We start from the raw sequence: 27,467 nt of genomic DNA on the forward strand, positions 1-27,467 counted from the left end.
GTTGTCACCCTCTTAAGCTGTAGCATTGCCTGAGCTACTAGGGACAGATACAAATCACTCGAAGCCTGGGATGCCAGCTTCTCAGCACTGTGGTATAGGTGCTTTTAACTCTGATAATGATTCATCAGATCTTAAAACAGTCGCTGGTTTAAGATCAAATTGATTTAAGTTGTAGACCTCAGGGCAATACAATTCTGCTCTTAGTCCCCCTTTTGTAAACCCTTTCAGCAAAATGGGAGAATAGAGGAGGTTGGTTAATTTTTTTTTTTAAGTGGAATTTCTATCTTTCCTACTTTGTGAAAGGCTGATAAAGCCTCTCAGTGCATTGATGAGTTAGAAAGGGAAAAATAAAAAAAAGTAAATCAGGCAATGATTACAACAAACCAGCAGAGGTTCCTTCCACATCCACAAACCAGCAGCTTACTGTGAGAACCAAGCACACACATGAAAATGTGTACATAGGACATTTCAAAACTAAAAACATTCTAGGAAACACATCAGCTTATTAGCAGTACAGCTGCCCAACATGTGAAACCCTAAAGCAAGTATATTTGGAGTCATGTAGGTTTTTCAAGTTTACAAACACATGAAAACTGAAATGTGTGAAAAAGCCTTTGCTTTAACTGAGCTGTATTACAGTGGGTAACTGTTCATTCAGTGTCATGGCAAGTCTTCTCTCAAGCTTATACCATAAAAACTCTGTTTAATCTTCACAATCAAACCTCTGATAAAGCCAGTCAGCAGCAGTTGTGGGTTTGGGTTTTTTCCTTTTAAATACAAGCTCACACTCTTTACACGCATAACCTGCAGAAGCAAAAGGTTTTTGCTTGTTCTGAACTTTGCATCAAATCCCCCACTTTTCAATCAGCAGGGATGTGCAGGCTGCTGTCAGCAGTCAGTGCTGGTTTGGGCTGTGACACCATGCAGAAAATATCTGAAATCTAGTTCTTATCCATTTCTCCTTGGAGAGCTGGAACAGGCATCTTTCCACACAGTGATCCAAAGGTAAAGCACTTCAAGGGTAATGACAAACAGGAGCAAACAACCAGCCAATACAGCAGTGACAATAAACACAACAGCTAGCACAAAGTACTTCTGGTCAATTTAGTAGTCAACAACAGTCCACAACCACGGATTACGTTGCAGGACTGGATGGCTATCAATGCCCAGTCCTGTAAAGGTACAATTTTTACTTATTTTCTAGAAAAAATATTGTCTGTGGTTATATTTACATGAGTGAAATGTCAAAATGAGTTTCTAAAAATCTTAAAATACTGTATTGATGAACAGTGTAGTAGTAAGTTCTTGAACTTTGTACTTCCTTTTTACTTATTTTCCCTGACGTAAGTAGACCTATGAATTTTAATGGCACAATAAAATAATGGCAAGGTTATGCATACATACAGATCTGTGCATGAAAAAGGCATCCAAATGATGCCTCTCTCATGCACAGATTCAAGTTACAGACATATGCAAACACATTTTCAAGTTGCAAACACATGTTGATTCCAAATACATATTCAAGTTACAGATGTATGCATAGGACAAAGGGGTATCTACCACGCTAAAACCCAGTAACACATCACCAGTTTACGCATCATGACTAAAACAAACTAGTTTTGAAATATTCTTCTATCTTTCAGGATGCAGCACAGGATTTCCAAGATGTGCAACATCAGTCATCCCAGTGCTCCCATTCCTCAATTTGTTCAACATACAACCACCATCGCAGGTGATTTGGTTTCCCAAATGCTGGAAGTCTGGTATCAATTCATCATCAAATAAAACTGGTCACAATGAAAGGCAGTGGGAGGTAGGTGGTGAATTTCTCTCTGCAAATGTTGTCTCAGCTTTGGGGGAAGTATCTCAGGATTAGTTTTAATCTATTCACTCAGTTACTACTGAAAGAATGTGGTGAGAGTGGGGGGAAATTGTCGTAACAAAAGACCTAAAGGTCAAGAATCTAGCAAATAAACAGGTGAAACTGCACCAAAGTAGCTCAAGCCACGTGTGATGTAGTATAAAGTCATTATCTGAGAGTTATCTATAACCACAATTCTATCAATTCAGCTGATCAGGCTATGTAATTAATTCCAGCTTACCCTGCCATAACAGAGATCTGGGCATGGCTGACAGATCACAACCCATGTTCTTTGTGTTATATAAAGCCATCTTTTCTTGATGTAACTGGAAGAGTCATTTCTCAGCTCAATGTTACATCAGTAAGTAACTCCAGTGTTTTCTGAATCAATATATAGTAAGGCCTTGTCAATAACCTGATGTTAAGTTTCACTGACTGCCTGCATTATTACTAAATCACTTATTTGTTTATTTTCTACTCTTTTTCAATCTATACATAATCTTGCTAAAGAAGGATGGTTTTGTTCAAATTCTGTTGCTCAATTTCATCAGTGAGTGAGACCAAAAGAACTCAAATGAACACATTAATGTGATTTCATTCAACAGCAGCTAAGACTTGTGAGTACCTGCAGAATCTTACATAACCACAAACAACTCCCAAATAGCAAATAAACGCTGAAGCATATCGCTTTGGAAAGGGAGGCACAAGCGAAAAAGGGCAACAAAAGAATATCAGAAAAAAGCTCATAAAAAACCCACAACATCTTCTCAAAGGGACTTCATGCTCTTAAAAGCATACAGTTTAAAATCCATCTGTTGATAAAAAGCCAGAAGTTTTGGTGGGCAGGTGAGCATGTCTTCAGCCTCTCAGGAAACTCAGCAGATTTTTACCTCAGCACCCTAGTTAGCAATCTCAGGAGAAGGAGATCAGGACTACACAGGGATGGGAAATGAACCAAGCTCTGACTGGGAATTCCTAAGAGGGATAAGGACCAAAGCTAGTGTGAATGAGACAAAGTTACACTCCATGTCTAGGGTGAGGAAAAATATAGGTTAATAAACTTTTCAAGTTAAAGGCAAAAAGCTCATACCTTTCAAATGTCAGTGCGGGATCTTTGTGAATCTGGTTTTCACTCCTCCCTGCCAAAAATAAATACATTATAATCAGGATGTAGAAACTTATGGTAGAAAATAATTATATTTTTACAGTAACAGGAAAGTAATTCTATTAATTCAGTATCAGCTCCCAAAAGGGAGCCTGTCTTACTTCTTAACAAGGTATCAACAGATTAACAGAAAGTTTTTCCCCAAAAGTGGTTATACTTGTAGCTGATTTGTGAGAGTATCAGAGTTTGACAAATGAAACTGAGCTGACCAAGCTGGTAAAGATAACCTGCCAGGAGAGAGAGGATAGCTCTCCTTGCCTGGTTAATACTACCCACCTTGTGAAAAAAAGCTGTCATCAGGAGATTATCTTTATTCTAACACTCCCACTATCTGTTTACCCACCATGACTAAAAAAAGCCCCAAACAAACGACCAAAAAGAAACCAAGAACACACAATACACCCATGGCACTGCATCCTGCTTCTCTAAAATGTGACTCATTTTCTCCAGCTATTATCATCATTACTCTCATTCAGTCTTCCCTCAGCTCCCCACTTCCACAACTCACGCTTGTGTAGCATTAACAACATCCAAAGACCATTCCACACTACACAAAACACAGCTGTTATTGTAATCTTTCCCCTGAAGACACTCTGTTCATATAACCCTTTACTTCAACTTTTCAATTGATTTTTCTCTTGCTCTAGATTAAGTTCAGAATTTCTCATCTGAGTTATATGGACATTAATAACTCTGATTTCTATCCACGTAACCTAACCACTTACTGTGTCCTTTTTCCTTACCCTTTTGTTTCTAGAAACACTCATTTTTGCTGTAATGCTCAGGCACCTCTCACACAGGAAATTCCATTATGCTTCTGCACTGCTCCCTAGGCGAAGATCATCTACACTCTGGAGGCTCCTTCCTCCTCTCTTCCAGCAGTAAATTACCAGAGCAAAAATTAACCCAAATCCCACCAAAATACCTCCTGCAAGACCACAAGCCAAAACACAAATTATATATGTTGCTTGCCTTTCTTCACAGACTTGTTTGTTCCTTTTTCCCCCATCATAGTCTATATGAAGTTTAAAATAAATACATCTGCACCTGTGAGATGCTGACAAGTTCAGCTGGACAGCAATTAAATGAAGCCCTAGAGCAACACTAGCCTCCAAAATAAGTATGTTTTCTCTTCCTCTTACAAAAGAAAAAATGCATTTATTGGTTTTGCAGTACAACAATGCTGCTGTAATAAGAGTTTTCACCCAATACCTTTCTTTTACTACATGTGATTGGAAGGGAAAGAAAGAATGATATACACTAAAAGATCAACAGAACACAAAGACTAATGATAGGAAGAAAAGGGTACATAAGGCCTAAAATATAATGCAGAAGGGCTAAAATATAGCATCAAAGGGCTCCCCCTCTCTTGAGCTGCTACTTTTTTTTGCTACTAGTGAAAGCTCTTTCTCTTCTCCAGCTGGTACAATGACAATATCCCTAACCTGATGCAATCTGCTTTCACTTCAGAGGGCACAGAGGCAAGAATGACCAGAGAGTGAAAAAATACTGCTCCTGGGAAAGAAAGGAGGTACACTGTTTTCAGAGAGACCATAACTATCTACTTACTTTTAATCATGGATGATGAAACTTTTGAGGAGCAAGGTACAGGCTTGGGGAGCACCTGGGCTAAGCACAAACCCAGAGCTCCTTCAATGAAACAAAGACACTTTCTGTGTCCCAGCTGCCTTAATGAAATAACCTTCTGAGCCCAAACAGCAGACTTAATTCTGCAAGTTTCCATTTTTTGAACATAATTTCTTCACCTCATACCAGAGTGGTTTGATTTACTGGGTCTACGCCTGAATTCTGCTTTACTGCAAATAAAACGTAACCCTTGCTTCCAAAATTGCCTCAGTATCTCTCCACTAAATCATGTAAAGCAGAGTTTGCTTATAGCACTTTGGAAGGTGAACAGTTTAGCTGCCCAAGAATAACCTACCAGGATGCAAATTCCACTTGCCTTCTTTATATATGCTGCCAGGTTTATGAGAGTCAGTCTGTCTGTGCTTGACATTTGGCATAATTACTATTGTAAAACATTTTATATTCCCGTAAATTCAGGCTACGACCCCAAAGTGCTTACAAACTGACATGAGATGCAGAGATAACGAAGCAGACAGGAAAGATGTAGGGAAAAAGTAGGTATAAAGAAGAAAAAAGTATCAATGCCAGGAAAGATTGTGAGACTGTTCAAGCTGCCTGACCAGCATGGAGTCCTGAACTGTAAAGAATGACAAGCAGATAATGTAGGATACTGTACACTGTAAAATATTATAGTCAATTTGCTTCACTAAAATATAAAGCTAGAGGTGAAATTCCAGGTAGCATGATCCCTAAAACACCAGCTGTGTTCCTCTACCATGCTGTAGGGAGCATTTCCACTAAACTGCAATAAACTTTGTAGCAATGCAAATGGATGGAAAGTCCAAAATTTTCAGAGGTTTACACAATTTTTACTGTGATCTTGACCAAAGGAACAAGAAAGAGGAAGGACTGGAAGCTCTAAACACCTTGACTCTGTTCTGTTGAAGAAAAACAAGTGGGAGGGAAAGAAGGAGAAAAAACAGTAAATTACTGTGTAACCATCACCACTCTACACTAAAAGCTTCACTTATGGGGGGCATGGGGGGGTTCCAAAGATTCCAAAACAAAAATTAATGGACTTTAAACCATTTTTGCAATTCACTTCCACATGTAGGATATAAAGCATGCACTGAATGCAATTTATTTTTGCCAGCTGCTTGGAAAGATATAATGATTCAAGAACATGGAGTAACAAGTTCCTTTTTGTTAATGTATCTAAAACCATCTTTCCTGTCTTTTCCACAAATTCTTGTATCTCACTTCAGTTACTTTACTTAATGCAAGTGCATATTTTTCAAGAGCAAGTATGATCTATGTTCCTCACTAATAATCACAAGAAAGCCAACAGTATTTATCCAGAAAACCCAGACTACTTGATAGGGATATGTATGCACGATCTTTGCCACTTCAGGTACTAAAACCTCCCTTGTTCAACATTTTTTTGTATAATTGGCAAATTTGATTATGAGCTTAATTTTTGCACAGTAAAGCTCATCCAGTCATTTTTAATTTCAGACTGGCTTGCACTCTATCATGACTGGCTGCAATGCTACAAAAACCTTTGACATGATGACCTCATAAATCCTGGAGAACAGAAAAAAATTCTTGAAGGAGCAGGGAACTGTTGGTAAGATACTTCTTCCACTGCTGACTGTACTCTGTCAGCTGTAACTACCTGCAAGTGTCCACATTTGCAAATTACACAAAACATGCATCTGAACTACCCTTCCATGAAATTATTTTCTCTGGTAAAATGACAGTCACGGGTAGAAAAGCTGAGAGGAAGAAAATATTTGAAGTTGACCAAGCATCAGGGGTTTTTTTGATGAAACATACAACCATAATTTAAAAACTTAATAATAATACCAATAAAAAAATAATCTTGATGTACTCCACCACCAAGCTGCAGAGTGCAAGCAACATCCTAAGTACAGAAAGAACTTTCACAGACTTACCCATTCACTACATGAATCTGGAAATAAGATCCCAAACTATTCTGGATTTGCATGAACTACAGAATTAAATTATATATTGCTTATACATAAACTGAGGTCATTAAAAAACCCCACTCACAAGCAAACTAACAAATAAGAGGCATTTCAGTTACCAAAGACCTGTTTCAATCTGACATCTAAATATCTGATGTTAGATGGCTGCTGCTATTTACAGACTGATCACAGTAATTTCACTCCTCCGTTGTTCACCAGGACCTCTCATTACATGCACTGTGTGGGTCTGAACCATGCTGGAGAATACTGGGTACTGTCAAGATTGCAAGAAAAGGGATTCTGTCTTGGAACAAAACAGAACGTTTTAGGAACATCCATGAACATATCATAGCAGTGCTTTGGAATAGTGCTACTCTATGCATGAGGAACAGCGAGGACAGGAAAAGATAAGTAGCTTGCTCAGTAACACATTAACTCCATATACATAGCAAATAAATACAAATTTTCTGAATTTCAGCTGAATTACAGGGTATTCTCTCTACAGTTTGTGAGTGTTTTTGCTTTTGGGGTTTTTCCCCCTACTAGTGAATCCAAACAACAATTGGGTACCTTTAAACTTGAGGAAACAACAGTGCTTACTACTAAAGGAGTAAGAATTGCACTCTACAGTAAATGCCTTTCTCTTCCAAAATAAAGACAAATTACTGGCACTCCCAACACCCTCAGGTGGAGATGCATGTCAATCAAATGCAGTAAATATGGGTGTTCCACTACACCTGCTCCAACAAAACACCACCTCAGTACTGAACTAAAGTACCACTACTGAACTAAACATGAATGATGACATTCTGATCCAAAATTCCACCAACTTTCCCTATTTCTCAGGGAACTAACATGATGAAACAGTCCTAATGAGCTGGGCAAGAACTATACATGGACTGGAGCTGCAAAGATAACTATACAGCAGAAGCTCCCCTGATCCACTGATCACTTTTGGTCTCTTTCCTAACCAAGTACACTAAAATCCTTTCTATCCTGAAGCAAAGGTCTCTCATAGCCAAGTACATCTGTACACATACCTAAGCACTTCCTGCCCAAACATGTCCATTTTTAATTCCTTGCCTTAGAAAGGTGTTAAAACCTGGCTTTTACCAGCCTGACTCAGCTGCAATACGCTCACAGCTCAGCTGGACCAGAACACAGGGTGTGCACTCATCCCTGGTTCCAGTGAAAAGGCAGGACAGCAGCAGCCCATGCCAGCAGCAGGGCAGTGAAGGAACTGATGCTACAGCAGCAAGTGAATCCAGACAGCTTTTTCTGCACATGCTGAAGTGCCCAGTGGTGCCCAGCCTCTGGAATCCTGAACTGCACCAAGCCCGACTGAGCATCCTCTGCAAGTCTCCTGAGTAACTAGAACTAAGTCCAGGTGCAGAAACAAGCTTGCTTCCCCTCAGTAATCAATACAAGTATGTTTCCCAAGGAGTTTGTACAAACTCAAATCCTAGCTTCAAAAGTTGGGAGTTTCCAAACTGACCCAAACTCAGGCAATAACTTGGTGCCTATACCTATTCATTAGCAGAACCTGCAGACACTCTCCTCTCTTTGCCAGAGTGAGAGAAAAATGGATCAAGCAGTTGCCAGGGCCTTAAACATCCAAATCTGGGAAGAAGGGAGACATCCCAAACCTTCTAATTGCTAATAGCCAGTGCCACCTATGGTTGATGTCACAGAAACAAAGTTCCAAAAAAAAAAAAAGTGTTTGGAACTTTTAACAAGGTTTTATAAGTGGCTTCAAAATAACAGATCAGACAAAAATCAGCTAATAATTGGCATCTATTCTAGATTGTTTACCACTGTTGTACTTAGGTAAGGTGCTAGTATCAAAACCAGGTCCAAGCTTTTAATATGATTTTACAACAAAAATATCTTAAAAGCACACCAAAAGTTTTGAAGTACAGCTTTCTAATTTCTTATCTACCACATTTGTCTCCTCCAGTAAAACTCACCTCATTTTTTGTTTACAGTTCCATTTCAACTGTTCAACCTGGCCCTGCTGCTGCAGATGCTTTGTCCAGGGTCAGAAAAAAGATGTCAGAGTATTTCATCAGGCCTTACACAATCCTCCCCCATCACCCCAACAAACTATCAGCAATGGACTATATTTTCTTGGAAAGTTAACCAACACAATAGACACAATAATTCCCTCCAGAGGTTTCACAGCAGTCTCAGTTCAGTACACAAGGCCATTAATTACACAACTGCCTTCAGCATTAGGAGGATTCTGGTAGTGACAGCCCTGGTTGAGTTAAGGCTGCCTTCAGTATCTGCACCAAAAATCTATTTACTTGAAGTTATGCAACATCTCCACTTCCTCTCTTCCTTATTATGGTAGAGCATAGTAACAAAAAGAAAAGGGGTGGAGATGGGGAACAAGCATTTCACAATCTCAAGCAGGGCACAGCTGCCTTTCAAAAATAGATCTAATCTGGTATTCACCTCTAAAATCTGCCTAAATTGACAATACCACTCAAGCAACAACTCTTACTTAAAACTTAGATTAAGTATTTCCAGAGGAAAAGCTGTGCAATATAGGTAACCAATGCTGGAATCAATGCATGCTTCCAATAAATGCAAGAATTGTTTTTAAAATCTGATTTATTTGGTTGGGGTTGTGTTTGGGTTTGGGTTTTCTTCCTCATTTGGCATCTTCTCCATCCACAATGCAGCAGTCTACCCCAGGCCAAACTGTATTCCAAAATTCTCATCAAGATACTAATGTCATCAGTCATGCTCATCAGTAAAGTTGGCAGTAAAAGTTTTAATTCGACAGACATCCTTCTACTTTCCATTAAAAAAAGCCAAAACCACATCCTAACCCCTCAAAAAATCCAAACAAACAAAAAGCCCTGAACAACTGAAACCTAGGAAAATCATATGCTACCCAAGCTGATATATTCCATGGCACTAAGAAAATCAAGACAAAATGAAAAATAGCGCACCATCAGTCCTCTTTTAACTATCATCTGAAGAGTCTACCTCATATCTCTCATTATATGCTCAGAATAAACAAAAAACAAAAGGAAACAAAATCCCCACAATTCTCAAAACTGGCTCTTCTCAACAGAGGAATTATAAGTCCCAAAGCAATCACAGCAATCTTGACTGGTAAAATGTTTTCAAGGACTTGGATTTAATCACATGTCATTTTCTTTTCCTCTGATCATTTATTTAAAGTCATAGGCTGAATTATTTATGAACAAAAGTTAATTGCATTGAAATGCAGTATTGCCCTGTATTTATCTAACACTTTCCTCAGAACTCAACCCCCTGTCACTAACTGGTTAAACTCTACAAAAAATGAATACAGAATTTGAAATGAGGATTGACCATTTCTATGGCATTACTGAAATTCTCTTCCAAAACCTAGTTAAATATGATGAAGTCCCTGGATCCTCCATCTGCTGTGTAAATCATGCAACTGTTTCTACCAACTTTCATTTTTGTTACAGCATGTGTTTGTGTTAAGAAAAAACAACTCAGGGGAAGAATAGCTTATTCACAAAATACTTGGTTTGAAAAAATAAGTTTTGTAATAAAATAATTATAATACAATTAGTTGCAACTAAAGTCATCATATTTGAGTCCAAACAGTGACATCACAGAGTCTCCCAAACTGGAGTTCTTCAAAAATTTTGTTGGCTGTCAAGGGATCTCAAAGATCAACAACTTGCATGTATAAGGCTGTATTCACACTCTTTGCAAGGTGTAAAATGGAAGCTCAAGGGTACACTCACAAATACACCCCACATCCATAAAGTGTTAATCTTAAGCCAGCTAGGCCCTATGACAGAAGTAGCTATTACAGTGCATGACTGCTGCTCTGCACACAGCGTTTTCCAAGTCCCTCATTTCCTTAAAGCAACTCATTTACTTGTCACCTGCCCGGACAAAGAGTAGAGAGAGGATTTCACAAATACCTCTGTGGCTTGTGCGTGTTGATAACACACCAGGAAAGATGGATTTTCATTTTCTCATCAAGTTATTAGATTAGGTTTACACGCAGATTTAAATGCCCAGGAGGAGTCTGCCACCTGTCCTAAACTTAATTAGTTAGGAATGTCTGCATGAGAAGAGCAGATACTTCAGATGTTTTGGAGTGACCACAAGCAAACATCCAAATAATCAGCAACACAATTTCAGTGATGCCAAGAACGAAGCACTAAGCACAGCCCTCTGTGCAACAGCCTGAATTTTATTAATGGAGTGCTTCATACTTCCCACACAACTGACATCAGCTGAGCATCTGTATAACCAGAGAAGCAACTATCTAAAGTCTATAACTGGGTTAAGGAAACGAAGAGATCTAGATTTCCCATTAAAACAGGGGTGCATGTTTACACATTACTAGAGAGGGGGGTGGTGGGGGTGTATGTGTGGGAGATATGAAGACTCAAATCCTCTAAGACTTTTCCTCAGCTTTGTTCTTGTGCTGTTTATCACAGCAGCACATCTAAGATTTGCAGGTTTTTGTACCTCCCCTAACCCCCTCACATACCTCCCCCTCACACACACATAGGACCATCACAGCACATTAATAACTAGGAAAAAAACAACACATTTTCATTTAAAGAGGCAAACACATCCACATTCAAGTATATTTCACATTAATCATCTTGCAAAAAGCTAAACCCAAACCCCCTTAAAACATTAATTACAATTTTATCTGTGTAGGTATGTAGCAACTACTGACACTGATGAGAGTGACTGAACAGAATACAGAGAATTCAGTTAATCATCTCCTTACGTTGCCATTGGCACAGAAATTTGTCTCATTAGCAGGGGCTACTTAGTTCGCTGTAGTAAACAAAGCTGCCGATACGACAGCCTCACTCACACACTTTTCATTCATTCACATATTTTTCTTTCCTTAGACTTCTAGCATGTGCCACCGAAGAGCCGAATGTTAAACATTCCTGGAGTGTCACAATATGTAATACAATAAAACAGATTACAACCATACCTTTCTCTCACAGCAGTGGTGCCAAGCACAGGTACACTGTAGCAATCAATTTGTTCTGCAGACAGTAAGGCTTTCATAGAATACTAATGCAAAATCTCTTTTCTTTCTCCTTCGACTTGACTCCCCAATGCCTGGGTCCCGACCAATACAAGGAGGAGAGCAGAATGTCTTCTGCTGAGATAACCACAACTACTAATCAAGTATACGTGTACAAGGGCACAGGATTAAACCTGCACCGGGCTTGACTCGGGCACCGAGAGCAGCTCAACACACGCACAGCAAGGTCAGAATTAAACACACGCACACGCACGCGCATCTACTTGCGAGAACTAATTTATCACACTTTACCACTGACGGCTTTTTACCTCAGGGGAGTAAAATTACATCCTGGGGAACTGACGAGCCTCAGACACAACAGTTTCCCACAACAAATCAGATCTCCTGGAGGAGGGAAGAGGTGAATGCTCCTCTCCTGGCTTGTCGGGAACTCTGTGCACATCACGCTGTCTGTGCCTGTCCGTGTGTCTGTCTGCAGGTGAGGGCACACCCATGTGTGACACACACCACCAGGCACTGGATGAACCACAAAGTTCAAAAAGAGCCACTAACTCCCTTCGAGACTGTTCTCTTTCTGATTATATTTATCTTTACCTCTTCGCATAATCAATCTATCAAGTCTAATTACTCCAGAAGAAAGCATTTTATTATTGTCTAACATAGCAAATGTCAAACAAGCTGTTCATTTACCTTGAAGTTTATTAGCATAGAAATGCAACATGAAGATGCTCTCAAAACACTGTCACTTGTATTCACAACATTTTCGAAAACCCACTTAGCAGGTTTTTATTGCCTGGCATAGTTGGACACTTTTAGTTCTTAAAATAGGCAGGGCATTATCCTAACTGTATTGCCCATGAGCTGATATAAATAAGACTTTCTTTAAACATTTAATTTATATTTAACTTTTCTTTTTGGTTCTCTTTTCCCACATCCCAGTCAGCTGTACATACGTGGATACATGTGTTTTCATAGAGGTTCATATATGCGCCTTTCAAGGAGTAAAAAGTAAAACATTTGAAAGCAGGGATTTTTTTTTTTCTCCCTGTCCTTAAGTTCTGCCCTGTCATGCATCGTTCCTGTTTTTTTCCCTTCCAGTACAAGCAGATACACATTTTACCAGAAACATCAAGATGAACCCTACAAATTATCATCGGTGGGGTTTTACCAACACCTCTCTCTGAATTGAAAACACTGCACAAACGCTCCCCCAAATAACGCCTGGCACTTTACCTAGGACAAATTAGCAAAACATTTTTGAAATATCGGTGTCTTTGCAGAGACACCGGCAAAAAAGCGGCGTTAATCAATACTGATGAGTTTGTCCTTGACACGCTGACCGTGTCACCGGGCTGTTGTCATGTGATATCATGTCATTTCCCCACCTGGCTCATGACCTTGTCCTTTAAATGACCCAAAGCTTCCCTCAAGTAGCAGGAGGCCCCTCCCCGCTGCCTCAGCAAGGTCGAACGGGTCAGCGTGTCCTCATCTATAATCCAGCACCATTTGTCAGCAGGGAGGCTGGAGGAGGCAGGCTTGCTACAAGGGGAGAATGCCCAATTAGGCAGCTGTCACACAAAGCATAGGCTGCAAAATTATCCCCTGTCAAAAGAAAGAGCAGCTGCGGGTGCCAATTACAGCAACCTTTCAACCCTTTAGGTACTGGAAACTACACAGAAGTAAATGAAGTACAATTAGTGATAACAAATCGATGAATTAGGACAGTAAATTAGAAATTACTAGCAGGTGAGCTTAGGTCTCCCATAATATTAAGGGCACAGCACACCCCGGGCAAGGGCAGGAATATACAGATTTCACAGAGCACATCAGTTTTGTCTCATCCGTGCCTTCCTTGTATGGAGCCTGCTTCCCTCTCTCGATTTCTTCTCACAAGCCTCGCCTGAGCCAGATGGTGCAGGAAAAAAAAAAAAAAAAAAAAAAAAAAGACCAACCTAAAGAAGAAAGAAGTTGTAGCACCCGATCTTCCCTCTTTATTCTGGCAAATGCAGTTTCCTCCTTTTTCAGGAGGTCCTCAGAGGCAGCACAATCTCTTTCTAGTAAGCACGCTCCTAAAATCTGACATTTACTGCACCCTAAGTTCCAGCTGAACAAGGTTTTACTGCCCCCCCCAAAAAAACCAAACAACCAAAAACCAACAAAACAAGAATAAAAACAAGCATCCCAGTAAATTTTATGTCAGTTACTCCTGAAATACTTATATCTGAGTTATGTGCCAGACTTTTGATGACAAGGAAGACTAATTTCTCTACATTTCAGTTCTCAGACAAATCACGCAGTGGCATCTCTGAGGATATACAGAGCTCAAACTTTGCAAGCAAAGTTTATACTCCATGATTTTTTTTTGCCTTTTTCCTCTTAGTGAACAACTCACAAGTGTTTTTCAGCCCTCACTATTTTATTAAGCAGACAAAGCTGGAAAGTTACTGTGTGCTGGCACCAAAAGGCAGGTCCTACAGAACACAGTAAATCCAGGTCCTCCCTGGTGCATCAGGTCAATCCTTTTTACAGGAGAGTGCTACCCATGGATACCTGGGGCTCTGCATGCCCAAGACAACCACAGAAAAGTGGTCACCTTACCAGCCCCTGGCATATACAGGGTAAGAAGCTTAGAAAACAGAGTAAGGAAAAGAATAATAGGAGTATAGAATTAAAAGTATGAATAATTAACATACAGCCACATCAAACCATGGTGGAGACAGTGGTACCATCACCTTTGCATTTAGGAGCTTCAACTCAAAGTGACAAGCAAATTTGAAGAACAAAATTCAAATTCCAAGATGCCATCTCCTCTTCCCGGTCAGCTCACAGTCACTTCAAACTAAGTGAAATTGCCATTTCTTATCAATTCTCTCATTTCTCATTCCCTAATCCATCTTTAGTATGTTCTTATGCCTTGCAACCACACTGAGCACTGAGGACAGGAGACCAGATTCCTCCCTGTATTTCATACATGTACTCACACATGCACACATGTATTTATGCTAATACATTAATCAAGATATGAGAAGGAGCAGAAATTAAGCCACTGATCTCCAACAAACTATTTCAAACGGCTATTTCTTGATCTGTAACCAGTGAGTATTCCACTGTTTAATTAAAAAAACAAACCTTGCTGCCATAACTCTGACAAGAGACAGGATAATAAAACACTAACTATAAATAGATGCAAAAAAAATGCTCATTTAACAGCAGTTGCAATAATGCTCATCAAGTTTGACATTTCCTTTTGAGTAGCATATGGAAACCATAGAGTACCGAAAGAGTTAATGCGTTTAGAATTCAGTTTCCATCATACTTGGGTGACTATCTCTTTAAATAATTTAAATCCTCTCCATCAACTACAAAGCTGTTTTGAAGCCATTTAGCTTTGTTCTTTACATGTGTTCTAATTAAGAAATGACCTTGTCATCACACACACCAGAAATCCTGGATTATTTCCTGCAGCAAAAATCTACGAAGCCAAAAAAAAAAAAAAAAAAAAAAGACTAAAAGGAAAAAAAATATATACTTTTTCCTTTAGTGAGGAACTGAGGAAGTTGTTGGTTGGCTGAATGCTGAGGCAGTTTCACCGCATAATTTCTGTGTGTGTGTGTGTGTTGCTGAATGTCACAGGGCGGGTTAGTGTGACCTTGAGCTGCATCAGCAGCACAGCAAGGGTCGAGATGCCTGCAGGCGCCCTTGTACTGGATTTGCAAGACAAAAACCTTCAAACTGGCTGAAGGACATCTTAAATCTCTTCAAAGGTTTTCCCGAACTAATCTGGGCTGCTCTTAGCCGGATCTGTGCCAGTGTGAGAGGCAAAATTAAAAACAAGGTCTTTGACAGGATGCTGTCTCCTCTTAACCCTTGCTGTGCAGGCAGCATCGCAGAGGGACGCTCTGGAAGGCACAGGGGAGGCTCAACCCGCAGCAATTCTTTCATAACCAAATTATGTAAGGCACCATTCACTCAGAGCAGGGCTCTTCCTCCCTTTGAGCACCCAGACAGCTCCCAGCACTGCCAGCCCATCCCTCGCCTCCCCTGCTGCTGGAAATGCCATTTCCAGCACCCTGGGGGACACCCTGCCTGCCTCTGCTCCCTTCCACAAATATCCCGGTAGAGATGATTTTTCCAGGTGGAAGCATGCTGTGCAGGCTAAGGCCAGGCAGGTAAGGAGGAGGAGGGTCAGGAACATGCAGATGGTTGCTGTGGCAGGCATCAGACATGTTTTAGGAGAAGAAATTAAAAAGTGACCACTTCTCATCCTAACCTGTGATTTCCTTCTCAGTCATCCTGAGCCAAGCAGAAAGCAGAGCAGGGGATATTAACATCCCACAGGCCTAGAAGGAGTTGAAGAGGATGACTGTACACACAGGGGGGAAAAAAAACCAAGTAAACCAACTGCCCAGCCTGCCTGTGACTGCTCATCATCCCACCAGTGACACAGGCAGAGATAACTTCTAGGAAAAGCCCTAGGAATACATGTTACTCTACAAAACCACAAGTGTACCCAATGGATTTAGCAGCTTTATTCAAACACAACTATGGGCACATGGAAGGGATGGGTGCTTCCTTCTGAAGTGTATTTACACACAGAACTGCCAACTCCACCTCCAGCAAAATTTTGCCAAGTAGGAGAATGCTTAGTTAGAAAGCAATATGAATCCCCACATCTGAATGTGGAGAAAAAGGCATCACCATGTTTTCCAGATCTGTTTGAGTGGTGGTATGTTATTGGTCAGGTTAAACTGTCTACTTCTAGAAGAGAAAAAAATAAATACAAATGCGTTAAAATAACCTCAGCTTAATCAAAAGCAGCCAGCATTATACTTCAGAACTATCTTTTACTGTTTTCTAGGATATCCACCAGGCAAGTCCTTGAGGAGAAAAGGAAGGAGTCACTCGCACCAGCAGAGGGTGTTGTGATTCTTCTCTGCTTGAGCACAGAAAGCTTCCTTTAGTCTGGTTTTGTACAGTCATTTTCTAGGCACTATAGTCTGGTACACGGTAACAAAACACATTTGAGTTTACTGAAGAAGGACACAGCTTTGGCAGTTATGTCACAACTGCTATAACACTACCCTTCACCTACCACTAAAATAGATTCACGCCCTCCCTCCCAAGAACCACAGCTCCTCTCACCAAACACCCTGCTTGTTAGAAGGCTTCAACAATTTTAAGCATTAGTTTTTCAGTAACATCAGTGACGGTGCCTTCTGCATCAGCAGCAAGAAGGCACTTGCACCACACAAATGGCTTTTCTAAGGTTTCCCAGGCATTTGTTACACCTGGACAGAAAGCCACAGTGTTCCCACAGCACCTGGCTGTCAGAAGAACCCCTGTGATTACTCAGAGCAGTCTCAGGGACTGTTCTGCCCCATGTCTGCTCTGCAGCCCCAGGGAAGCAGGAGGCTGGGGGTGGCACACACCTCGTGTGCCTTCTCCAACACAGCACAGACCCCATCAAATGGGGACTGACCAGACCCACACCTGGGATTCACTGATCTTCCTGCACAAAGGTGCTTTTTCTGCACCGTTTCAGTGACAGGATACCATATAGGCAGCCAAATGTGGGGGGTTTAAAAAAGAAAAAGTTACACAATTATTGCAGTACTGCATCCTATGCTGTGCTTACTAGAAAACTTCCCAGTTTACCCCAATTGCCAGGAAGAGGGATAAGAAGAGACCAGTAGAAGCAGCTCCCATGTTACATGTTAGCCTAGCAGAAAACACTAAAATGAATTTGCATGGTATGGCCATGCAACATCTGTGATTTCTTAAGTTTCTCCAATGTGTAACAAGACAAAAATATATTATGGTTTTTCCAAACACCAAGTGTTGTGAAAATCCCCCCAAACAAAAACAAAGAACTCCTATTGCAATGCTCCAGCTGAGCAGGGTGACTCAAAGATGCAACAAAAGCTTTCAAGCCACACAGTTGTTGCTGCCAAGTATGGGACACGTTGTGTGGCCCTGCCAAAACTAGAAGCCAAAAGCCAAAAATACAAATTAGCAGCTTTCTTCCAGGGCCACAACAGTTCAGTAGAAACTTTCCAAATCAGGCTGTCCCTAGGAGGTTCAGACAGAAGCAGTGAGTGCAGTTACACAGCACCAGCACACCCACCCAAACCACAGCCATCTGACAATGTCACATCTGTGGAGCTGGGCAGTCACTCATTTCTGATGAAAGTGGTCTTTGTGACTACAATTTCTCAAGGATGGCAATCTGCAGAGACTGAGGCTGCTCCCTGCCTGTTCCTACCACAGCGATACTCACAGCAGTACACACAAGCTCTATCTGTGAAGGACAGGATCAGCATTTTACAGACCACCTAAATACAGGTTGGCCACTCATTCTTAATTCTACCCTTTTCTAACTTGATTCTGAATATTCTTTAAACCTATGACTTATTTTGTATACAGTGCAGCAGAAGAAAAAGGATAAAGATAGCAGAAGGTAATACAACGTATTCTCTTTCCACTTGGACACCATCATTAGATTAAAAAATACCTGCTAAGGATGCTACTGATAAAGCCATTCTCTTGGAAACATACATCCCCTCAGCACTTGCAGAAACAGTTGAAAAATCACATCGTGACTGATCACATCTCCCAACATTTCTGGCCTAACTTCCCAGCAGCACCCAAAGAAGCCCTTGGTCTACCAGAAAAATGAAAATTATTATTACAACAAAACATTAGGAATACCTACTTTTTAAGAAGTTTTATCAGTAGTTTATTAGTTTTAAGCTTTATCAATATAGCTGGCCTTCTTATACTAGTATGCAATAACTGACTTATACTAGTATAAAATAAATTAATATTGTAATTACTTGCTGACAGTAACAGGTAAGAGCAAGGAGTACTGAATAATGTATATCAAAGAGATTGAATACTGTGATTCTTTTCATATTCTCCATATGGAGCGCATCTACAGGAGGGCCTCAAGGAAAGGTCTGGAGGGGAAGCCATATGGGGACTAGCTGAGGAAGCTTGGTCTGTTCAGCCTGGAGAAGAGACTGAGAACAGACCTCATTTTGGTCTTCAGGACCTGAGGGAAAGGCTTGAAGCTGAGTCAGGGGAGGTTTAGGCTGGATATCAGGATCACCCGGAGAGTGGCTGGGCACTGGAACAGGCTCCCAAGGGAAGTGGACAACACTCAGGCACATATAGAGCTGCATCCAGCTCTGGGCTCCAGCGCAGCAAGGACAGGGAGCTGCTGGAGCCAGCCCAGAGGAGGCACCAAGGGATCAGAGGGATGGAGCAGCTCTGCTGGGAGGAAAGGCTGGGAGAGCTGGGATTGTTCAGCCTGGAACAGAGAAGGCTCTGGGGTGACGTAACTGCTGTTTTCCAGCACCTGAAGGAAGCCAATAGGAAAGATGGAGAGAGACTATTTACAAGGGTCTGGAGTGACAGGACAAGGGGGAATGGCTTCAAACTGACAGAAAATACATTTAAGACAGAATATTGGGAAGAAATTCTTTCGTGTTGAGGGTGGTGAGGCACTGGAACAGATTTCCCTGAGAAGTTGTGGATAACACATCCCTAGATTGTTCAAGGCCAGGTTGGATGGGGCTCTGAGCAACCTGGTCTAGAGGGAGCTGTCTCTGGCTCATGGCAGGGGGTGGAACCAGATGATCTTTCAGGTCCTTCCATCCCATTCTGCTGGTACAAATGAAATAACCTTATTCTCCTGAGATCCCAACTATCATCATCTTCCAGAACTCACTAGTAAAGCCCAGTGTTTAATTCAAGTCTCCCACTGACTCAAATTCTCACCACAGCAACTTTCTGCAGGTGTTTTATTAAAAAAAGTAACTCCCAAACCTGGTACGCCTTTTCAAAAAGTGGATCTCATAAAAACAAGGCTGATGACCCACCCAGATAGCCCCATTCATTTTTGGGGGGGTTCATTTCCTGCTTCAGCCATCTAAGACACTAGCTTATGGACATTATCAACACTTCATACTACATATATTCACACATAGGTTTTATTCTAATATTTAACTTGTGTCCTGATCATGAATTACATGAACATTTGCAGAAGAATAAGGACTGTATCAGTGTTTAAGACTCTGTTTTGCTGAATCAGGCCCCTGAACCTTAATGCAGGTTTTTCTCATTGCTGTGCCAGTTTATTTTATTCAGTACAAAGCCACCAACAACCTTTGAGTTCTTCTGCTCAAGGTCATTTTTAACATTCACAAGCACAGCTTTTTGGCTGTCTGCAGAGCACAGAATTTTTTTTTAAAGTGGATTTCAGAGCAAAGTGATGTCTGGAAAACACCCTTTAAAGCTGCCTTAATCAGTTGCCTGTTAGTAATTCTACTTGGCTACCTTTAATCCATAGGCTCTAATTTCATCTCCATCTCTGCACCCACCCATATCTGGAAGGTATAAACACGATATAAAATCAGTTTCAACTCCTGCAATCTCAACGTCTAAGCTACACCTCCCACTCTTAGCCTTTGAAGGCATCCAGTACACAATCAGGTCCTTGAGCTCCTTCCCCTGTTTCCGCCAGACACAACATTTTCTAAATTTGCACTTAAAAGGGGGTTAAGGGTGGGGAGCAACCTACATTCAACAATAATTTTCAATATTAAAAAAAAAAATCCAAAAGTTTGTTTATATTATGTTCTGTAAAGTTAAACATAATTCCCTATTCCTCAGTCATCCTCTTCCATCACCCCAGCTAACCTCCTTAAGCTTCTGTATCACTTCCTCCTTCTTATAATTAAGCATGTGGGATTGAAGGCGGTAATATAAGGAAGTATTTATTTTATTTACACTTCTGATTGTACTGTATTAAATATTATTAGTATTTTATCAGCACCTGACTGATAAAGAAATATCACAAGCCTAGGAAATGAAGACAACAGTATGTTTTGGGTTTTTCTGTATTTTTTAAACAAATATATCAATCTCTGCATCATCACAAACGCTACACAGCCAAAGTTCACCTTCAAATACTCCTGTTTAAATACTCTTTGTTTTGTCTGTGCAAATCTCAGTATGAAGCAAGAAGCAGCATACTGATTACAGAAAATACAGCTAGCCATGAAAATGGAAAAGATGGAAGTGTCTGGCAGGCAGGCATGTTTTGTACACACTACTTCCACATGCGTGCATCTACGTTAGCCATGCACACTTCATCCTGGTACCCCAGGCCACTCAGAAGAGAGTAAGAAGCTCTCAACCAGATAAGCCCAGCAGAAGAGTGAATTACACTTGTGAGGTTCCAGCAATGACCAGACTGTAAGGCTGTTTCTGTGTGTCCAGCAGAATAGCTGAAGCCAACAGCAGAGATTCCTGGTTAAGTGTATTTGTGTACTCAGCTGCCAACAGCACTTCCTTCTCCAAAACAGCCTTCATTAATTCCTAGGTCGTGCAGTGGCTCAGACTCGCTGGCTCTCCAGCTAGCAAGGGTGTCAGAAACCCGCCCGCCACAAGTGTTCTCTTGCTATTTATTATTTCACTTTACAACAGCCTCAATTTAGAATTACAGGTGTCTTGTATTATCCTCAAGCCAGAGATTCCCACCTTATTGCACACACATCTGAATTTGCAACGTTTAGGCTGTCTTTCTTTAGTCTTAGAAATCCAAATGGTTATGAATCTCTTTACATTTCAGATCTCTTGACTACTTCTTAGAATAGAACTTAAGTGGTATAAATCTCACATTAAAGTTAACAGAAACTCAAGTAGAGGAAAGTGAGATTTATCCTGTTCCTCATCAAGCCATAAGCTTAAGCAAGGACCACTTCTTCATTTACTTAAGAACCAATAGTTTTAAAATAAGTAACAACAGAAATAACAAAAAGAAATGGAAAGAAAGTTCCTAGATGGGTCCTTTTAGAAACAAAGCCTCTGATCTATCTTGTAGCAAACATAACCACTCAGCCCAAACAATGCCTCTGTAAAACAGATATGCAACAGCTCCACACTCTCAAGCATTTTTTTCTAATTACAGCAGGTCTTGCCAAACTACTGGCTTAGGAAAATAGAGAGCACACTAAAATTGTTCTGCTTTTTCAGAAGATACATTAGGTTTCTATTTAGTACATACCACAAGATGTAAGACAAATTTCTCAAGGTGTGCAATGGTCCATTCAGGTTTGTCTTAGTATTTTGCCAATACTATAATTGTTACCACCACACCACCCCCAGGCTGGCTGATTTAAAGAATCAGAAATATGAAGCTTTCACAACTTTTTTAAATGCACCCAAAGATTTCAAAACATTTGCAAAACCCCTGTCACTTTTCAATTATTTTCATTTACGGATGACTAACAGTATGTCTTTGCCAAGCACACACATAAAACACATTCTTCAGGAGGCATGAATCTACATAAAAACACAGATTTGCTAAATTAAAATACTGGGAGAACAACTATTTACCTCAAACAAGAACAAAAAGGAACTTCAAATTAATTTGTCAGTTTTCCAAACTTCCATGAACATCACAAAAACGTAAATGTACATAAGGTATGTATAATGCATAATGTACATAAGCATAAAAACCAGCATTATTCCACTGTTTCATCTTTCCTGCTGTAGAAGTGAACCACTGTTGAGAAATCATGGATAAGCAGAAATGCAGCACTGGGAGAAGGCAATCTGAGTACTAATTTGAAAAAGATGAAGATGGAACATTACTACTCTAAATATAACTTACATAATTTATAAAACAGTTGTATAGATAAATATCAGATGTCCTCCTACAGGCCGTCTTAACTTTCTGTGGTTAATGGATCAGCCATAATAGGGAGAGAACTGACAAAACTGTAAACCTTTCCTCCTTGCTATGTTTATGTGTTGGTACTAACAAACACCAAACAAAGCATCAACAACGAAGCACTGTCCACAAAAAAAAATAAAAGGACCCAGTTTATGTGCTCACAAGAGCAAAATAAACATTATAGTACTCCCCAAAAGCATGAGATGACCAACAAAAACAACTGTACATAGAGTTCACCTACACAGATGGCTCTGTGTTGTGCATCCCCACATCACCCAAAGGCTCTCCCATACTCATGGGGCAGCCTCCTCTCATGTCACACTGACAACCAGCATCTAAAGAACACAAAAGAAGAACCTCACGGAAAATTTCCTTCCCTTAATTCTCTTATGTATAAAGTCCACAGCAGGAACAATTTGGCTGTGGAATATTCATGCTCACTACCACCTGACATCAAGGTTCATTTCTCTGTGAAAGAGTCTCCAAAGGATAATAAAGTAAAAGCCTGAACACTTGCAAGAAGCATGTAATAATGCAGAGAAGCAGTAAAGATTACTCCTGCCCTAAGAAAAGGGAATAAATAGATAATTGTGGAAAAGAAAGTACTAAGGTCTTTCAAAAGTCTGCTACTTAAGAATACAGGAAGAATCTGGTCTTTCAATGTAATGACCATCAACATCTAAGGTACATCTTTCAAGACAAGCTCGAGTCATATAAATTAATATAAACTTCTTTTTTTGTGCTCAAACCGGAATGCCTGAGCTGCAGCCTGCTGGCCAGATCCAATCCAGTGCAACAATTCATCTGGCCAGCTGCCCACTCCTTGCTGTCCTCCCCAATGGCTAATTAGATATAGGAAGGAAGCAGGCAAGGGCTTGGGGAATTACCCTCACATCTGATTTCCCACTGCTATGTTTCACCAGGGCCTGCAGCCTCTGCTCTATCAAAAAACAGGGCGGAAATTACCGCGTGCAGCAATGGTGCTGGTGTAACTCCATATGCCTGCTGATAAACATGAATTTTGCTCCATGCTTGCTAGTACTGCCAGCCCTGTGTCAGCACTGTGTGTTGCCCACACGTTTGTGTTACAACACAGGTTGCACACACCCTACCCCAGTTCTCCACACCTCTGCACACACTGTCATGTGCATTCCAGATCCTCTGCCATCAGTGCAGCTCCCTGAAAAAGCTGGACACTGGTTCTCCAAACCAACAGGTTTTACACCAATCCAGGCAAGAAACGTCCTGAACTGGGGTGAGTTTCTTCCAAAACGTGCCCAGCTCATGGAGGAAGGCACTCCATGCTCCCTGAGTAACACTTAGAGCTAAGTTGAGAGTGACTGCTAGCTGCCACCACAACTCCATCAGGCCATGCATACTAATGCTCTTGGACTGCTGCCATATCATCCATATATGCTTTATTGCAGCTCATCTCCTTAATGTGCAAGACATTTATCTTTGATTCTTTCAAAATGAGAAAGGAAAAAAAAATCCTGATACTGTAGAACTGGTTTTAGTACTGTTCAGACCATTTAAACTGGGTCACTGCAAGCTCTTCAAGCAGATGTTTCTTTGTCACCACTTTTGCCTTATTAAGAAACTTTTCTGGATTGTAAGAGCTAGAATTCTTAAATAATGATCAGGTAAGCCTCTAGCCACAGTTTTCCCATTTATCAGCAGGAAGTTTAAACACTACAAATACAGTAAGAGCAGGTTAATCACATCAATCAACCTACCAGCCCCAACACTAGTCAGTCATGGGCAGCAGGGACGACAGATGGGTGATGGGACAAACACAAAACTCGCAAAATTGAGTCCACAGATTCAAAGGCAGATCAATGACCATGACTGACAGAAGAATAAGTAAATCTCAGAGACATCAACCAATCATCCTCAGAAATATGAAGCTCTTCCCATTCCTTAGGTACACTGAGATCAAGAAATGCAACTGAGAAACAGCAACACTTTAACAGCAACACAGGCTCATTGACATCGCCTTTTGGAACAAAGGTACTGAACTAGAATATGTTATTTTAAAGTAATGAAACCTTTTGTCAGTAGGGTTTTATTTTGAAGATTAATTGTAACAATTAATGTCCTGCAAAAACATGACCTGTCCTAAAAGCAGGTGTGGAAAAAGAAGAAAACAAACAAAACCACCAGAGTTGAAATGCATACTTCAATTAACCAATTATTCATAAAAATTTACCGACCCACATGAAAACAGGATTTGCTAGTTTTTCATAATGATGAAGAACCTTCTCTGTTCCTGCTCTCCCCACATCCAGTTTCCTGCCAAAAAATGTATAGTACAAAACATTCCCACAATCTCTTCTAAAAAAATTTAGAGGTTTAACAAGCAATGATTACAACTCGCTAAACTCAATAATGTCCCTGTAAAAGATTTTACCCCTTTAGTCAGATGTCTTACATCTTAACTCTAGTTCTGTGCATGTAAACAAAACCACTGAGTAGACAGTCTTCTACTCTGAAAATAGGATTCATTTAAGAAAGAAAGTGTTCTTGGCAGTTGTTCCCTTGAGAGGGAAGCTATGCCACATGATGAAGCTGCTTCCCATGGAGGCTGGCAGGTAAGAGGTGAGCCCTGGGATCTGCTGCTCCCCCTTCCAAGAGCAGCCTCTAGTACAACTGAGCACCTGGGCTGCTACTTTCTCTCAGACCAGCCAAAGAGAACAGCAGAAACCAGAGTTACAGTTCTCCATCAAGTTTTGTCTCACATAACAAAACTTTTGCAATAGGCATATGTAGTTGCAAAACCCCAAAGAAATTTTTGCCATGCCGAACTTGGTTTTTCATCACCAGATTCTTTTTTTTTAATTTCCCCACAAGTTTACAGAAAAAAAAAAAACTTGCTCTAGGAGAAGGTCATAGGGGGAGTGTATTTTAAATAATCCACACTAAATTTAAAAAGAAAAGAAGCAGATGGATACAGCTGTTGAGGGCAAACAGAAAAAAATTATTGGTTCTCCTTCATGGTCTGAAGAAGGATGAAACATCAACAAAACACAAAAAAGGTGATAGCGACCTCACACATTTGTAATGAAGAGGCTAAAGGAAACAGATTGTGTTCTCATCAAGAAAGAAGACATTCTGAAATAATAGCTATTCAAAGCACTGATTGAAAACACTAAATAGACCAGTCCTGCAGAAGTACCAAACGCTAAGAGTGGCAGAATTAATTACTGCAGGTGGTAACTGAAACAGAACGTTTATACAAGTTCAAGAAAACCCAAAATTAGTTTCCAAGTTAATGATGGAGCAGCAGCTTCAAATACAGTCACTTTGCTTTTTGTTCACACAAAGTAAATCTTATTATTACATGCCACCATTTTAGTGCATTTAGACTTCTAGGTCTTTAATATTGTACACCATTTGCCATTTTTAATAAAGCAGGTTGTACATCCATTTCATTAAGATGTAACAGTGATTAATCTCTAGTAGGAAACACTGACACCACACCAACGTGCAGCACTCATACATGGATCCGACCAATCTTCCCAAAAATTGTATTTTATACGGATTCAGCCACCCCAGACCTCAGATATGAGTGAAATGCATTCTGAAAAGGATGAGCCCTGGTACTACAGCTCCCCCAAGCTGAATCCCACATACCAGCCAAGTCTGATGTCTATCCCACCTCATTTTCCCTCCCTCTGCTACACAAGAGGAATCATTATACAGTCCAAGGCTGTGAGACTATTTCAGCATTAATCTGTGAAGACAATATGAGCACAGACATCCAGGGCTATGCTGAGCTTGGGCACCATCAGAAGTTTGTCCTAAACTCTCAAAACATTTGATGTTGCTTCTGTAATTTTCCAGACCTGACTGAAGAGTAAATCTCTTTGAATATGCCATGAAAGAGACACAGAGGATATACAGCAAAGTAAACACTGCTTGGGGATAAGGCATAAATAAAGAAAAAATATTTTTTAAAGAAACAAAAAAACCCAACAAAAAGCATCCAACCCAGATTTAGAAGGGGAGAAAAAAAAAGGCAAGGATTCAGAAAAAAAACCAAAAAAAACCCCAAAAATGCAACCCAGACAAAAAACATAAAGAGAGCACTTCATCCCAAACAAAATAAGCAATAATAAAATGAAAACAGAGAGATTAAAAACTAAAAAAGTATATCAGATTTAAGCCAGATACTTCTGGTCAGCTATGTTACATTATTTCCTACATTTCAATCAGCATGCAAGCACTCACCCAAATAGCTGTATCTTAATCCACATCAGCTTAGTTCTGCTACTCAGCTCCAGATGATGTCCTTCCCAGAACTGAGAGACTTTGCTAGAGTTTGGTTATATAGCCTAGCTTATCACCCTGTCCACTTTTTAGGTCAACAGAGGCACCTTCTCTCAGCTCTCTCCAACCTCCCCAGCAGCATCTTCTTCAAGCCCTTCAAAGTCAGTGCCTGGGTCACTCACAGCCCCAGTACAAGAGCAATTTGTCAATGGCTGAAGGTCAGAAAACACACATGAGGACAGGGAGAAGACTGGTGGAGGGTTGGGGAGCAGGAAACAGGGAAAAAAATACTGGAAGAATAAAACAAGGGAAAAAAAGAAAGTGGTATTTCCAAAAAAGAAGTGCCAATTATTGGGGGAAAAAAAGTGAGAACCATCCCTTTATAAATGTAACTTTAGGCTTTAAAATATATTAAAGGTGAAGAATCAGCCTTACTAGTCAATTAGCTACAGCTTTACTGGGTATGAATTCAGCTGCTACTATTGCTTGAGCTTTCTCCACCCCCGCCCTCCCCCCAATCACTGTTTCATTGTGAAAGAATTTAATTATTATTTTCATTAGCAGATGCATACATTATAAAATGAGCCTGCACAGACACAACGAGCACTTTAAGAAAATAGGTGTAATAATGAGAATGATATGTTTACATTTTTCTGCAATAAAAATGAAGACATTCTCAACAAGGCTACTTTTTAAAATATACTTGAATAAAATAATTCATAATAGTCATAACACTAAATGTGATGCTCCTTTTCTTAAAAAAGGATTAGTCCAGTGCCTTAAATTTTAATGCAACTTAAAATCAAAATAAAATAGGG

General features: G+C 40.2%; 1 protein-coding gene across 5 annotated transcripts in view; it reads right to left on the reverse strand.

Moving 5' to 3' along the window:
• Positions 1 to 27,467, reverse strand: part of LOC116992585 (nuclear receptor-interacting protein 1-like) — a 73,911-nt gene that overhangs the window by 21,206 nt on the left and 25,238 nt on the right. For 2 of the 5 annotated variants that reach the window (XM_033052358.2, XM_033052359.1), the window contains exon 3: positions 2,952 to 3,000. The exons of 1 other annotated variant lie outside the window; for it this stretch is intronic. The gene's annotated coding sequence lies outside the window, so the exon portion shown is untranslated. Of the gene's footprint in view, positions 1 to 2,951; positions 3,001 to 11,582; positions 11,724 to 11,947; positions 11,968 to 27,467 lie in introns of those variants that run through there. 2 more of the 5 variants (XM_033052362.1, XM_033052361.2) reach the window with 2 other exon arrangements.

This window comes from Catharus ustulatus, chromosome 2, assembly GCF_009819885.2.
Source record: "Catharus ustulatus isolate bCatUst1 chromosome 2, bCatUst1.pri.v2, whole genome shotgun sequence".
Lineage (NCBI taxonomy): Eukaryota > Metazoa > Chordata > Aves > Passeriformes > Turdidae > Catharus > Catharus ustulatus.